Source organism: Pleurodeles waltl, chromosome 4_1 (genome assembly GCF_031143425.1).
Source record: "Pleurodeles waltl isolate 20211129_DDA chromosome 4_1, aPleWal1.hap1.20221129, whole genome shotgun sequence".
Classification (NCBI taxonomy): domain Eukaryota; kingdom Metazoa; phylum Chordata; class Amphibia; order Caudata; family Salamandridae; genus Pleurodeles; species Pleurodeles waltl.
In genome coordinates, this window is record NC_090442.1 from 332,418,951 (window position 1) to 332,435,072 (window position 16,122).

Genomic DNA, 16,122 nt, shown 5'->3' on the forward strand with positions numbered 1-16,122 from the left:
CTGGCAATTTGACAGGCAGGAATATGCCCTGTACCCAGCCCCTTGTAGCTGCTGTGCTGTCCTCAAATGCCCATCAAGGTCTGGATAGGCCACCACCAGAATGTGAGCCACTAAGGGGATCATGGTCTGACGGGCACTCCGCCCACGTTGGGAGGACATCCCCAGCTGGACCTCAGTGATTTTCTGGGGCCAGCATCTCAGGTTCTCTCACATCTTCCGACACTGGGTGCTCCACCGATTGTAGACCCCCAGGGTACGCACCTTCTTGGCAATGGCTCTCCATAGACCTGCATGGATTTGAAAGACAAACCAAGAGATTAAAATCACAAGTTTTGTCACAAATCATTGAATCACATTCATGTCAGAAACACCAAGCTAGAACTTTTCTATTTGTTAACCCTCCACAAGTGTGAAACACACAAGGCAATAAGTACAGGGACATGACTACAGAAATATGTATTTGCATCCTCAGACTAATCCACTACCAGGCTCATGGCCTACAATGACTAAGCAAGCTTACTGACATCAGGTAGCCCATGCTTTAGCAAAATGTACTGTGAGGTTAACCACAATGAAACACTACACACCTACGTGGCTTCTGAAGGGTAAACTCCTTAGGCCTGAATGGACCAACACATTCACTCTCTGTGAGAATGACTCACTGCATACAGTCCCTACAGGCAACTGCCATTGTACAAACTTCACCATTACACATGAGTAACAATCAAGGGGCTGGCATGGTGGGAACAGAAAGTGTCTTCCTAGTCCATGTGTGGACATGTGGAATAACAAATGCAGACCCATGCCACTTCAGGGGGTGGGTTCTGTGGTATGTATATGTAACACAGAACACTCCTTTGAACATATGTGTCTATCCTACAGAGATGGCAGACAATATACAAAGGAATGCATCGTACAGTTTATGCTATGTGACCAAGCTACTGAGTCACATATCATGGCCTCCCAGGAATCAACACACTGCCTGCACTGTGGGACTGTCATTTATACAATAAGCCTGTGGAGGACAAATATGACCTGTGTGAAGGTGACAACAGAGCTGTGGGAGTAAGGGGCCTGTCATGAGACTAATATACACATTGACAATGCTGCAAAATGCACATATGGACTAGATTATTGATTTACTTTTGTGCCCATTCTCAATCTAGTCAAAGGAATGAGGCATTCAGAGCAGGTTTTGCCATTAGAGCATCACATTGGCCACATGCTCGGATCTGCTGGGTACAGGGAGTGGGCAAAGTACCACAGTTGCATAGACACAAGGGGCCCAATTCACAAAGATAAACTTACAATTTTGGTGTAAGTTTAGTCCAAAAGTGTAAGTTTACGATTATGAGGTATTCACAAAGGTAAGTTAGAGTTGTATCTTTACGTCAGCACTCAAGGCGGATCATCTGCACTCAGAGCGGATCCTCCACACTCGGAGTGGATCATCTGCACTTGGGTTGGATCATCCAACCCTGGCCCAGAATCAGTGTAATTATATGCACCTGCACATTACAATCTTACCTGCAACCCAGTTCCAAAAACCAGATAAAAGCTGCACACAAGCAAGGGTCTGGTTTCACCACAACCGCACTGTGCCTGTCTGCTCTGCAAACCCCGAAGCCATGATGCCCACTAGGAGGAAAGGAAGCTATACAGAGGAGGAGACCATCATGATACTGAAATTTATTGTCGGGAACTACAAGAGACTTCATGGTCTCCCACCCTGCAGCAGCAGTTCCTCACAGAAGATAGCTTTATGGCAGCAGTTCGCCACAGCGGTCACTGCATTGAGAAAGGACATAAGGACCATGAATGACCTCAAGAAGAAGTGCCAGGATGAGAAGAGGAGGGTTGTTAGAAATGGTGTCTCTGGTTGGCAGTCTGCTTGCACTCTGTCCAATCAGGGGCCCTCACTCTAGTCAGAGTGATGGAGATACATACCGGCTCACCTCTTAGTAGTCTGCGCAAGGAATCAGGCTTATTTCAGAGGCAATGTGTAAAGTATTTGTATCAATACACACAGTAATGTAGTGAAAACACTGCAAAATAGACAACACACCAGTTCAGAAAAATAGCCAATACTTATCTAAATCAAACAAGACCGAAATGACAAAAAATCCAACATACACAAGTAAAGTTATGAATTTTCAAAGTAAAGAGTCTTACTCCATAGAAAACAATGTAAGCGTTGATGTTACACAAAGTACCTGGTTTGTGTCAAAAATAAAGCCACACGGGTGGGCGTGCATCAGAAAAGCCAGTGATGCGTTGATTCCTTACTTGTTGTTTTTCTCTCCCACAAGAGAGCGATGCATCCGTTTCTGAATAGGCACCTTGGATCCGGGCAGGTTCACATCGATTTTTGATGCCCAGCAATGATGCGTGCGAAATCCGGCCATATGTTGATGGAGAACCGCGTTGCGTGGGGGTTGCGTCGATTTCAGCAGCCGCAGGCGGGTGTTGCATCATTTCTCCAGCCACGCAGGTGATGGTTCATTTCCCAGCCGCGATGCAGGTGGTGCATCATTTTTTACAGCTGCGTTGCAGGTGGTGTGTTGAATTTTTCCCCACATGGCTTCTGTGCATGGATTTCTGCCTTTGTTACACCAGATTCACCTTTCAAGGGCCCAGGGACTGGAGTGGGCACCATTTGGCAGGGTAGGAGTCTCAGCAGAGAGTCCAGGTGCTGGCAGAGGAAGTCTTTGATGGCCCTGAGACTTCAAAACAGGAGGCAAGCTCAGTCCAAGCCCTTGGAGACACTTCACTAGCAGGAATATACCACAAAGTTCAATCTTTTTCCTCTTTCAGGAAGAAGCAGCAACTGCAGGCCACTCTAGCAAAGCACAGTCACAGGCAAAGGGGCATTTACTCTTCCTCCAGCTCTTTAACTCTTTTTCTTGGCAGAGGTTCCTCTTGAGTGCGGAAGTAATCTAAAAATCTGGAGTTTTGGGTCCACTACTTATACCCCTTTCTACCTTTGAAATTAGCAAACTTCAAAGGAAAGTCTCTGTTGTTCACAAGATCCTGCCTTGCCCAGGCCTGGCTTCAGACACACACCAGGGGGATGGAGATTGCATTGTGTGAGGGCAGGCACAGCTCATTCAGCTGTAAGTGTCAGCTCCTCCTTCCGCTCTGGCCCAGATGACCCATCAAGATATGCAGGCTACACCCCAGCTCCCTTTGTGTCACTGCCTAGTGGAAATTCACAAACAGCCCACCTGTCAGTCTGACCCAGACAGGGAATACACAAGCAGGTAGAGTCACAGAATGGTTTAAGCAAGGAAATGCCCACATTCTAAAAGTAAAGTTTATGTTATTCCAAAAATGTGATCGTGAATGTTGTCCCAAGTAAGTGCAATCTGTATGGTGACTCAGACCCTCATGTGTCTTAACCAGTACATTGCACTTCAAGTACCAGACTCATTTGTGATGGTAATTGCAAATTACAAACCCTCAGTCCCAAACAGTGGCCCATCACTGCTGCCTCATCCAATTAACACTGGTACACGGCAATAGATAATGTCCCTCATTCATTTACCTCTGCTGTTGGCATGTAGATGCAAATTTGTAGTTATGTGACAGATTGCACACAATCAAATATCTGGGTCAGGTCTGAAGAACTTTCCCTTTTGTTGCCACATATAGCCAGAGAACAGACACACACTGGAGCACCAGTATTTGCACCATCAGGGAGGCAACATCACATAGCACAACAACCCACACTACCAGCACAAACTGGTATGTAACTATGGCCAGGGGAGGGCATTATCTTCCACATTGTCATCAGTTACCTAATAGTTACATTACATGGAATCCATAAACTGTGCCAAACCTGTGAAATGAACTAGGTAATGTTGTGTATCACGTGTCAACTAGTATGTTAACTGAACACACAAATATGGTTGTAGGCCCTATGACATTGTCCAGAAAGATCCAGCCTGCAGTGACCTCTGCAACATGTATAGGTCTGACATCAGGTCAGGCACCACACACTGGGCGGATGTTGGACACTGGGAAGGATACATAAAAATGACTTCACTATATGTTTATGCTCCTAAACTGTGGTGTAAATGTCAGCAGCATGTGGTGTGTGTCTAATGTCACTGTTGTCACTCATCCCCTTATACTCATATATGGCTCATAACAGTCTACCACATCCTGACATGTTGGCTATTGATAGGTCAACTAAAAATGTAGGTGTACAGTGCCTACCTATGTGATCATGTTGGTCCTCATGTAGGTGGATTTTGCGTAGGTCAGTGCAGCACTTCTATTTTTTACAAGTCATTATGACTCACCTCACGAAGTGGAAGGTGTTTATGCCTCCCCAGGTATACTTGTTTCTGTCACTCTGGAGAAGTGTCACAAGTGTCCCCAATGTTCATGGAATGTGACTCAAGTGCAGAGTGAGGCAACACAGTGATTTGTTTAGCCCTGACACACTCCAGGAGGCCATTTCAAACCATGCAAAGTGGCTTGCTGTGGTCACATAGACATGATTTGTTGGTGTGAGCAATTACATTTGCACAAAGAGTGTTGCTCTGGTGCCTTGAGGGGCTCATAAATCTGTCTCCAAGTCCGTCATGGAGAGGAGGAGTCACAACCTGTTTCTAAGTTCATGATATGGATACTTGCTGACAAAAAGCCAGGAAACAACAGTTAAAGTAATGATGTGGATGGGAGGTGTACTGATACCAGCAGGCATGCATTTTGGGAGTGTGGTAGTGGCTGACAAGGTGGGTGTAGAGGAGGGGAAGCCTAGACATCTAGTGGCTGAACTGCACAAAGTGAAAACAGTAAATGTGGAGATTAGCCCAGCTTTTCAACTTTATCAAATGTTAGGATCCTAGGACAATGTGCATTTCACTTTCCCACCATGATCAAAAATTAGTGAACCTCTGAGTAGAGGACTACAGGACATGTGCTGTACATAACCATATCCTGTGTCAGGTAAGATAGACCATGAATTGTACACGTACATTGGAAACACAGGCCAAAGAAAAAGTGCACAGCAGAAATGGCTGCCATCAAAGTCCAAAATTAGAATGTTGTCTTGTTGGAGGGGGTTTGAGTAAATGTTATTTATACCCTGGTTAATAACTGTGTATATCAAACATGTACTCGTCAATGTACTGACAAAATCTGATGTCCAGGGGTTTAGGGGACATCCTGGCTACAGAAGTGAAACCCACTGCCATCTGTCCATCAGGTAAGTGTGCCAAACAGCACTGAAGTCTATTGATACGCTACCCATGAACAACAACCAGAAATTCATGTGGAAGGAGATGAGAAAATATTGCAATTTTATCATTACATTTAAAGTTGGTGTTTAAAATGTACCCAACGAGATCAGTGATGTGTGTGTCAGGTGCGCATACTCACATATAATTCATGCAGAAGATTAACCATGGTGTCACTTCTTGCCAAAGCAGCTGGTTCACAGACCAGTTCTGCTACACACTCAAGGAGCCCGGTCCAGTAGCTGACATCTAGGAGCATCTCAATACCACACAGACCTGTGGTTGGAACTGGTGAGTTTGCTTTTGCATCGTACATCTGCATTGAGCACTTCAATGCCTCAGTGTCAGCTGTCACATGTAGGTGTACACAAACCAGGTCACAGGTGTAACATCCATTGATGTGAAGATAATTTGACTCAGTCCATGTGCCACAGCGCATGATACTGTAAGGCAAATACTTAGCCTGTTGCAACCTCTGCCTTCCAGGCGGTCAGGAGTATGAATCCAGTCAGTGGCAGACTACGAGCGATCCTAGGGGAGAACCCCTTTCTCTTCCTAGCTGTCTTTTTATCTGCCAGAAATACACAGGAGGAGGAGTAGGAAGTAGAGGAGGAGGAAGATCAGGGGTCAATATCAAGAGATGTGGAGTCCAATGCCCTGACCACTCTTATTGGCCCATGAACCTTACCAACAAAACCCACTTCTGCTGTGGTCGGCATAGTGCCTCCTCCTACACGCCAAAGAATTGCCCATTAACCACACAACCCAACCCAAAGCTCACCTCATCACAGCCCTAACATTCAGGTTAGTAATGCTGGTTCCCCTACAGACTCCTACTCTGATAGTGTCTCCTAAGCCTTCTCTCTAACATCTGAGGGACATGCCAGCTTTGGTGGAGTACAGGTAGGCTCTAGGCACAAACCTTCTCCTCAGAACCTCTTGCCTGCCACACTCCCACCTGCTTGTGGACTTGCGGGTCGCATGTGAGGCTGTCCCAGGTAGAGAGGTCTGGCAGATATTCAACTAGGACATTTGTGACATAGGTGCTACACTGTCTGAAATGTCTGCCTCACTAGAGGACATGTGCCAACTCCCACAGTTGGTGCACAGCATGACCCAGGTGTTGGGGAGTATAGATACATCTTGGGAAGACATGGGGAAGAGGTTGAATGACATCATGGCCACACAGAGGGAAGAGAGTGCAAGACACCATGCATTGGCTATTAAGATGATGGAGGGAATACTCAAAATGATATCAAATTCTTCACAGTCAATGCATCTACCAACACCATCCCACCTTCAAGCCCTGGTTAGGAAACCTGCACAGGCCCCCAACAATCCACAACGGCAACACTCCCTGTGCACGCGCACTCCACTGCACAAGTTACATCCTCTCCCTGTACAGGGTCTGATACTCCCTGTCCAGGAAGACCCCTACTGTATACAGGGATCACCACCCCCTGCCAGGTAGACCCCCACCTGGTACAGGGATCACTACCCCCTGTCCAGGTAGACCCACACCCTGTACAGGAATCACCACCACCTGTCCAGGAAGTCCCCCACCCTGTACAGGAGCCACATCCACCTGCAACTAAGAACCCCAGGAAATACACCACATCGCAACAGACGCAAGCGAGATTCCTAATAAGCACTGTAACATATATTTGCACAGAACTATGTAAAATAAAGACATATTCCACATTTAAATTGAGTTGAGCATTAGTTGATGATGCTCAAATGCTTAATGTGGCTGTAGACCACATATGTGTCCACAACGTTGGTAAGATATGTTCATCACTAGAACCATCTATGTTCAGTTGTGTCATGTGGAAGGCATAGTCAACGAACTCCAGACGTATACTTCCATATTTTGGTTCCAGCACATTCAATTAGCTACATTACACAGTTGTTTTGTTTTAATGTTTATATAAATATGATAGTAACTTAAACAAAAACCATCCATTGAGGGGGAAAAATGAAATCAAATAATGCTCTTCATGGGCAGGGGACTTAGAGGGGGGGTTGGACAAAATAAAAAAAAAGAAGTCAGGAAATATTGGGGAAATCAATCTATGTACTGAGACAAAAACAAATGTCCAGTCAAATTGTATTGGCCAGTCAAATATCATCCAGGTCATCCTCCTTCTGCATGACAATGAGATCCTCTGCAGTGGTGGCCGTTTCCTGGCTGGCTGTTGGAGGACCTGATACCCCACGGCACTAGGGCAGACTGGGTGTACGAGGAGTATGAGGGGAAATAGAGAGGGAGAACAAACCGGGATACACATGGAGGGTGGTAATTGAGGGACGTTGAGACAGGGCTGCAATCATGGCAGCACCCAAGGAAGTAAGGGTGGCATTGATATCTACCAAGGAACGGTAATCTCCTATCTGGACCTATGCTGTTTCTCAAGGATCTACTGTCGGAGCTGAGAGGAGATGCTCTGCTCCCCTTCAGATGCCACCATCCCTTCCTGGGATGCAGCCACTGGGGTGACAACACAAGGCTCCTTAGGGGACTGAGGCAGGCACTTGGATGGGGACTGGTGGAAGGGGTGGCAGTTGGGTGCCCCGATGGACTGGGGGCTCCATGTGGTTGGGATGGGTCAGAAGCAGGCCCAGAAGTGCTCTGGAGACACTTCTAGCAGGTCAATTTCTGCAGTCTCTAGGGGAGAGGTGAAATCCTTCCTCCTATCAGAGGTGTCCAGTTCAAGCCCCCCGCTACAGTTTTTGCAGCCTCCACCCAGTCATTGTCTGCTGTTGTGTCCATCTGGTTGGGCACACTACCCCTGCCTGCTGACCCTCCTCCTCCTCCTCTTCCATGGTCGAAAGAGGCCATGCCTACCAGTGTCCCCAGGAAGTTCTTCTCTGTCCCTGGTTCTCTCCCTGGTTTTCTGGGCCAGCCAGGACCACTGAAATAGAAGTGAGAACATTATGTAGTTGATTTCCAATTCAGAGCAAGGTACATGAGAACAAGAAGCAAGTGCTGACTTCCCTCCTTTGATCTCACTAACCAATTCCAGGTGACTTAGGGCCTGATTACAACTTTCGAGGAGGTGTTAATCCGTCCCAAATGTAACGGATATACCACCAGCCGTATTATGAGTTCCATAGGATATAATTGACTCGTAATACGGCTGGTGGTATATCCGTCAATTTACCGTCACTTTTGGGACGGATTAACACCTCCTCCAAAGTTGTAATCAGGCCCTTAAATCCCAAATGTATGTGTATTATCACTGTGATGTCCAGACATAACTCACACATTGACATCTGTCACAATTGTGGGGAGAATACCCTTCTGTAGTGACAAAGCCTAACCTTAAACAGTATTGCAAATCTAGGCCAGATCCACAAAGACCATAAAAGCTGTACGTTTGAAAGATTGGTCAAAAGTCCTAATTTACCTAAGTAAATTGGGCCAAGGCTTTCCTGTGCTTTCTTCTTAGTCATCTTCTCAGGTTAGTCTACAGGTGGAGTTGAGACACAGGAGGTCATTCTGACCCTGGCGGTTGAAAACCGCCAGGGCAGAGTGCCGCGGAAGCACCGCCAACAGGCTGGCGGTGCTTCATGGGCAATTCTGACCGCGGCGGTAAAGCCGCGGTCAGAAAAGGGCAACCGGCGGTTTCCCGCCGGTTTACCCCTGCCCCAAAGAATCCTCCATGGCGGCGCTGCTCGCAGCACCGCCATGGGGATTCCGACCCCCTTCCCGCCATCCTGGTCCTGGCGGTAAAAACCGCTAGGAACAGGATGGTAGGAACGGGTGTCATGGGGCCCCTGGGGGCCCCTGCACTGCCCATGCCACAGGCATGGGCAGTGCAGGGGCCCCCTAACAGGGCCCCATAATGATTTTCAGTGTCTGCCTAGCAGACACTGAAAATCGCGACGGGTGCCACTGCACCCGTCGCACACCAGCAACTCCGCCGGCTCCATTCAGAGCCAGCTTCATCGTTGCTGGGGCTTTCCCGCTGGGCGGGCGGGTGGCCTTTTGGCAGTCGCCCGCCCGCCCAGCGGGAAAGTCAGAATGACCGCCGCGGTCATTTGACCGCGGTGCGGTCTTCTGGCGGTCTCCGCCCGGCGGGCGGCGCCCGCCACCCGCCGGGGTCGGAATGACCCCCACAGTCTGGATGGAGCTGTCTGCCCCGAAGCATGTGTCCATGATCAGCCTATCAAGTGCAGACTTGATGGTCTCAAAATATTGCATGTCATCTAATTTGTAGCATGGTTTCATTTCACTTAAATGCTAGAATGGGTGTGCATGTAAAAACCAGGCCTTGGCTCTGACCTTTGCTAAGCTCTGAGTCTATGTATTGGAGGATCCCTCAAAATATTAGCCAATCTACATGATATGTGCCACATGTGGCATGTCAAAACTGCCTGTCGTGCTGTACACCAGTTGGCATGTGTGCAAAGTTGGCTCAGCTAGCTAGATGTTACATGGGCTATACGAGCTACTGTTGTTAAGACGTGCATTTGTTTTCCTTTGGAAATGTTGGTACCATTTTGTGTGAGACAAGTATTACAAAGTCAGCCTTTACTTCAAGATACATGAAATTATACTTTACATTGACGAAACACACACCAAAGGCATGCATGATATGGCATCCAGCACCAAAAAAACGTCTTGACCCCCCACTGGCCAGTGTCTGGACCATCCCTTTGTCATTGCACCAGCAGTGATAAGGCCCTTGGTTCACTAGTCATGGTGTTGGCATTGTATTTGTTTTATATAATTGCAGTAGTGATGGCTATTTGCCCTGCAGTGGTTCGTCGCAGGATGCACTCTGGTTAGTGCTTCCAATGTGCTTCCATGGGGTATTGACCTTATGACTGCTGCAGCAATTGCTGGGGTTATGTGAAAAGAGACACACAAAAAGCATGCATGATACAACATCCAACACGCCAAAAAAATATGTCTTGACCCCACACTGGATAGTGTCTGGACCATTCCTTTGCCATTCTACCCAGCGGTGATAAGGCCCTTGTTTAACCAGTCATGGTGTTGGCATTGCATATTTTCATCACAGTAGTGATTGTGATTTGCCTTGTAGTGGTTAGTACACTGCAAGTCCAAGGATGCACTCTGGTTAGTGCTTCCAATGTGCTCACATGGGGTACTGGCCTTATGATTGCTGCAGCAATCGCTCAGAATGTGTACATGGTAACATGTGATACATGTTGGTACATCTCAGTCACCACTCATATCATACTACCAGACACATTATGCAGCCCATTCACTTACCATGTCTCTGCTGCTCCAACTCCTCCAGCTGGTCATGGAGGGTAAGCCAGGCTGTCCTCAGGACCATCCTCTGCAGTGGCCGAGGTGGGGCCGGTGCATGTGGGGCTGGGAGGACTGACCCAACAGTTCTTAGGCCCTCATTTGGGACCAACGTTTCAGGTTCTCCCAGCGACTGCGGCATGTCATGGGCCACTGGTGGTAGATGCCCACTGCACTGCCGCACTGCGCAATCTCCTCCCAGAGTCGGGCGCGCATTGCATTGCTCAGCTGGTCCTCCTTGGGCTACCCATAAAGCGAATGGTAATTGTCTAGCACACCACAGCTAAAATGTCCAATCTGCATTCACTGAAGGGGGTGCCATCTGTTGGGGACAATTAGGATAAATAGAGCAGAAGGATAGCAGAGGATCCTATCTGCAGGTGAGGATGACTCAGAATGACAATAGAATGGCTGCCTGCAACTTCCTGTCATGAACTTCCTGCCTTGCATTTCCTCTGTGTCATTTCCTGGAAAAATACATTGGGTTCGGCCCACAAGGGGGTGAGTACAGTGGGCGTAACTGCAATAATTGGTAGGTGGCATGGGATCCTTGTGGTGGGTGTGAGTCAGTGAGTGCCCCTTAATGCCAGGTCAGACATTGCAGTGTGATCCAGCTCAAGGGTAATGGGTGTATAGCAAATTCAGGTAACCTAGCTAGGTTGTTTTCTATGTCAGACAGGGCTTAGTGGGTCCCAGGAGGGCTGCAGTTGGCGGTGTTTGGCCCTCATCTTGCTGTGGCACCTAGCCAATTGATTGCCAGTGTGGTGCATAGTGCTCAATCCTGATCCCTGTGTGTGATGGTAATGTGTATGCCAACTGTGGTGTTGGTGCTGTAATTGACCCAGTGTTCCCTCTCTCTCCCTCTCCCCCATTTTTCTTCTGTCATCCTGTCCATGTGTGCATTAGCATCATCTGGCGGAGAAGCAGGGGCACGGGTGACAGAGGGAGCTGCATCCCACAGGACCCAGGAGGCAGAGTCCACCGACGTCGAGGGAACAGAGGGTGAGGGGAGCACCAGAGCGGAGACAGGAGGTAACAACACTGACTCTGATTCCTCCTCCGATGGGAGCTCCCTGGTGGTGGTAGACGCCTCTGTGACCACCCCAGCTGCAGGTACAGCCGCCGCTCCCGTTGCCCCTCACCGAGTTGCCTGTGCCCGCTCACCCAGGTGGGTGGGCATCTACTTTGCCCCAGGCACCTCAGGCCCTGCCTCAGTGAGCCCCGTTGTCCTGAGTGAGGAGGCTATTGACCTCATGAGAACCATCCCTGTAGGGCAGTCAACCATTGTGAATGCCATCCAGGGTCTGGCATCCCAGATGCAGCAATGCAGTGCATTCCTGGAGGGCATCCATGGTGGATTGGTGGCCCAACTGAGATCGTTTCAGGCTCTGGCCTCCTCTCTGATGGCAGCCATTACCCCTGTTCCTACCGACCCCCCTCAAACTACCACTTCCCAGTCCCAGTCTCCTCAACCCCAACCCATCCCATGCACACATACAGACAAGCATGCATGCAAAACATCACACAAGAATAGCACTTTCAAACACAGGCAGCACACTTCAGGCCACAAGCACTCACACAAACAACAGACAGTTGCACACACAACAATATCCACTGCCTCAATGGTCTCCCCCTCCTCCCTCACACTCACATCCGCACTCACACCTGCATGCACTGCTTCAACAGCCAGCACACCATCACCACAGCAAGCAGCACACACACTTCATTAGCAGACACCTCCACAACATCCATCCACGCGTCCCCTGTGTCCTCTCTCACCCTGTCTGTCCCCCTTCCTAAGAGACACAAACACAAGCACTCAGACACCCAACAGCCATCCACCTCACATCACATCCCATGCACCTGCACCCAAGTCCAGCAGACGTACTCCTCCAACAACCACTCCCTCAACCTCCACTCCCATCCTTCCTCCCTCACCCCGCCCCACCATCGCTAAGAAGCTTTTCCTTGCCGAACTTAACCTCTTCCCTCCCCCTCCCCCCTCCCTCCTGCCCATAAGAGCAGGGTTCAAACGACCGAGCCCAGTACCTCAGCCAATCAGTCTCCCACTGCTCCATCCAAATCAACACCTGCTGGCACAAAGGGGCCCCAGAGTCTGACGGCAGCCAATCCTACTGTGTGCACACCTCCACCTCAGAAAAGGAGGACAAGGGTGGTGAATATCAAGGGACATGAGAGGGGGACAGTGGAGGCACCTCCTAGTCATGGAAGCAAGAAAGTGAAGGATCCCACTCTACCAGCCAGGAAAGGGAAGGATCCCACTCCACCAGCCAGGAAAAGGGAAGGATCCCACTCCACCAGCCAGGAAAGTGAAGGATCCCACTCCACCAGCCAGGATAGGGAAGGATCCCACTCCACCAGCCAGGAAAGAAAAGGATCCCACTCTACCAGCCAGGAAGGGAAAGGTTACCACTCAACTACCAATGACAGGAGCGGTTCCCACTCAACCACCAATGACAGGAGAGGTTCCCACTCAACCACCAATGAAAAGAGAGGTTCCCACTCAACCACCAATGACAGGCAAGAAGCCCTCACCTCCAGCAGAGACACAGCAGCCCTCACCTCCAGCAGAGGCTGCCCAGGAGACACCTCCCTCAGCAGAGACAATGCAGCCCTCACCCTCAGCAGAGGCTTCCCAGGAGACACCTCCCCCAGCAGAGACAATGTAGCACTCACCTCCAGCAGAGAGCATGTAGGCCACCCTCCAGGGACTGTTGTACAAGGAGCCCCCTCCAGAAGCAGTGGGCAAGTTTCCCACCCACCTTCCCCCTGAGGTGGCTGCCCACTTCCAACATGTTTCCCCTGCACAGGTTTGTGCGGACAATGTCAGGATCAAGTTGGGGCTTGGACTGTGGCCTTTTGTACTTTGGACTGGGCATTGTCCCTTTCTGGACAATTGTTCATATATATTTTTTTTATCACTTTGGTAGTTATGGTGGCTGTTGGCATGTGATTACATTTTCAATTCTGCCTTACTGTTGTCCTTACATTATTATGAGGTGCTTCCTAGGACACTGGGCTTGTGTTTGGAGTTAGAGAGGCTGAACCGCCTAACCTTAGCAGTCATGTCACTCCCTCTACTTCATACACTTGATAAATGTCATCCCCCAGGTGAGTACAGTCATTTGGGAGTTGACAAAGAGATGTATTGGGACATGTGACTGTGCTGGTGTTTGTAGTAACTGAAACAGTGCCTGCTGGGAGTTGCAGTCATGTCAGTTCCTGTACTATACACACTATAGCAATGTAATCAATCCAGGTGAGTAGATGTCATGTGTGAGATTCCAAACAGGAGTCTTTGTGGGAGAGGAAACTGGTCTGGTGAGTGAAATAACAGTGACAAAGCCTCCTGGCCTTAGCACTCATGACACTCCCTCTACTACATACACTATAGAAATGGTATCCTCCAAGCTGACTTAACTTACATTGAGAGTTGCCAAACAGGGTTCCTTCAACAAATGAACACTGTTCTGATGTTTGGAGGCAGGGAAACAGTGCCTCCTGTGAGCTGCAGTCAGGTTTTTCCATCTAGTTCACACACTTTTCCAATGTTCTCCCTCATGTGAAGTTTACATCATTTGGGAGTTGACACACAGGGTTCTTTGGACAAGGGAACACTGGGCTGGTGTTTGGGGTTATATGAACAGTGTCTCCTAGGCGTTACAGTCATGTAACTCCCTCTACTACACACACTATACAAATATTATCCCCCAGTTGAGTACACTTCATTTGTGAGTTCACAAAGATGGGTATGTTTAGAAGTGAACACTGGACGTGTGGTTACAGTGACAGTATCATAGCCTCCTGGGAGTTGCAGTCATGCAACTCCCTGTACTACACATGCTATACACATATCATCCCCCCAGGTGAGTACACTTCCTTTGTGAGTTCCCAAAGCAGAGTATTTTGGCAAGTAACCACTGGAATGGTGGTTGGAGTGACAGTAACAGAGCCTCCTGGGAGTTGCAGTCATGTAAATCCCTGTACTACACGCACTATACAAATATTATCCCCCAAGGTGAGTACACTTCATGTGTGAGTTCGCAAAGAAGGGTATTTGGAGAAGTGAGCACTAAACTGGTGGTTGGAGTGACAGTAACAGAGCCTTCTGGGAGTTGCAGTCATATAACTCCTTGTACTACACAGACTTGTCAAATCGTATCCCCCCAGGTGAGTATACTTCCTTTGTGAGTTGACAAACAGGGGTATATGGGCAAGTGACCACTGTGCTGGTGTTTGAAGTTACAGACATAGGGCCTGCTGGGAGTTGCAGTCATATCACTCTCTCTACTACACGCACTATACAAATGTTATCCTCCCAGGTGAGTACACTTCAATTGAGAGTTACCAAACAATAGTAGTTGGGCAAGAGAACACTGGTCTGGTGGTTGGAGGGATGGAAACAGTGACTGCTGGGAGTTGCAGTCATGTCAATGCCTGTAATATACACACTTGACAAACATTATCTCCCCAAGTGTGTACCCTTTAATTGAAAGGTAACAAACAGGGGTATTTGGACAAGTGACCACTGGTCTGGTGTTTGAAGTTATGGAAACAGTGCCTGCTGGGAGTAGCAGTCATGTCAATCCCTGTACTACATACACTTGAAAAATGTTATCTCCCCAGGTGTGCACCCTTTAATGTATAGGTAACAAAGAGGGGTATTTAGACAAGTGACCACTGGTCTGGTGTTTGGAGTTATGGAAATAGTGTCTGCTGGGAGTTGCAGTCATGCCTGCACCTGTACTACACACACTATACATATTTTAGTGAGTACACTTCAATTGTGAGTTACCAAATATAGGTCTTTAGACAGGTGAACAGTGGGCTGGTTAGTGGAGTGATAGTAAAAGTGACAAAGAGGTGAGCTGTGTTCTTGCATTGCATAGCAGTGTAGTGACATTTTTTGTGTTGTGACTTACCAGATTCCACTCCCCCAGGTATTCCTGTCAAGTCATCGGGATGCAGGATGGCCAAGACCTAAGAGATGTAATAGGACACTGGGAGGGACACTGCCAGTCTTCTTGGCCTGCAGCTGGTGCCCGGAGACCAGGAAAAGGACCTTGCCCCTGAGGTCATTCCATCTCTTGCTAATGTCCTTCTTTTTGAGCAGGGTGGTGCCTACATCATTGACTCTGTCGACAATCCTGTCCCACATTTCCATTTTCCTGCTGAGAAGGCTGTGCTGGACTTGTGCTCCAAACAATTATGTACTCTTATGATTTCATCCACCATGACTCGTAATTCATCTCCAGAAAAACAGGGATTTTTGGAACCTGACCTGGTGGAACAAAAAAACATGTGACAGTGACTTAATAAACAGGGGAAGTGCAATAGGTTGTGAATGGACAAAAGTGTGTGCAGGGTGTTCAATGGTATGGTGAAAAAAAGGGTTCCCTAATCTATGTATTCTACAAAATAAGGTGCTCAGGCTTTGTTGTCTGGCAGTGTAAATGCAAAGGATTGTGATCTGTGAAGGGGTGTGTTTTATAGTGTCCTTTCCAGGTACATCCAGTGTGGCAATGTGTGTCAGCTGTGTTGTTTCAAATGCATCCAATGTGCAGTTGTATATTA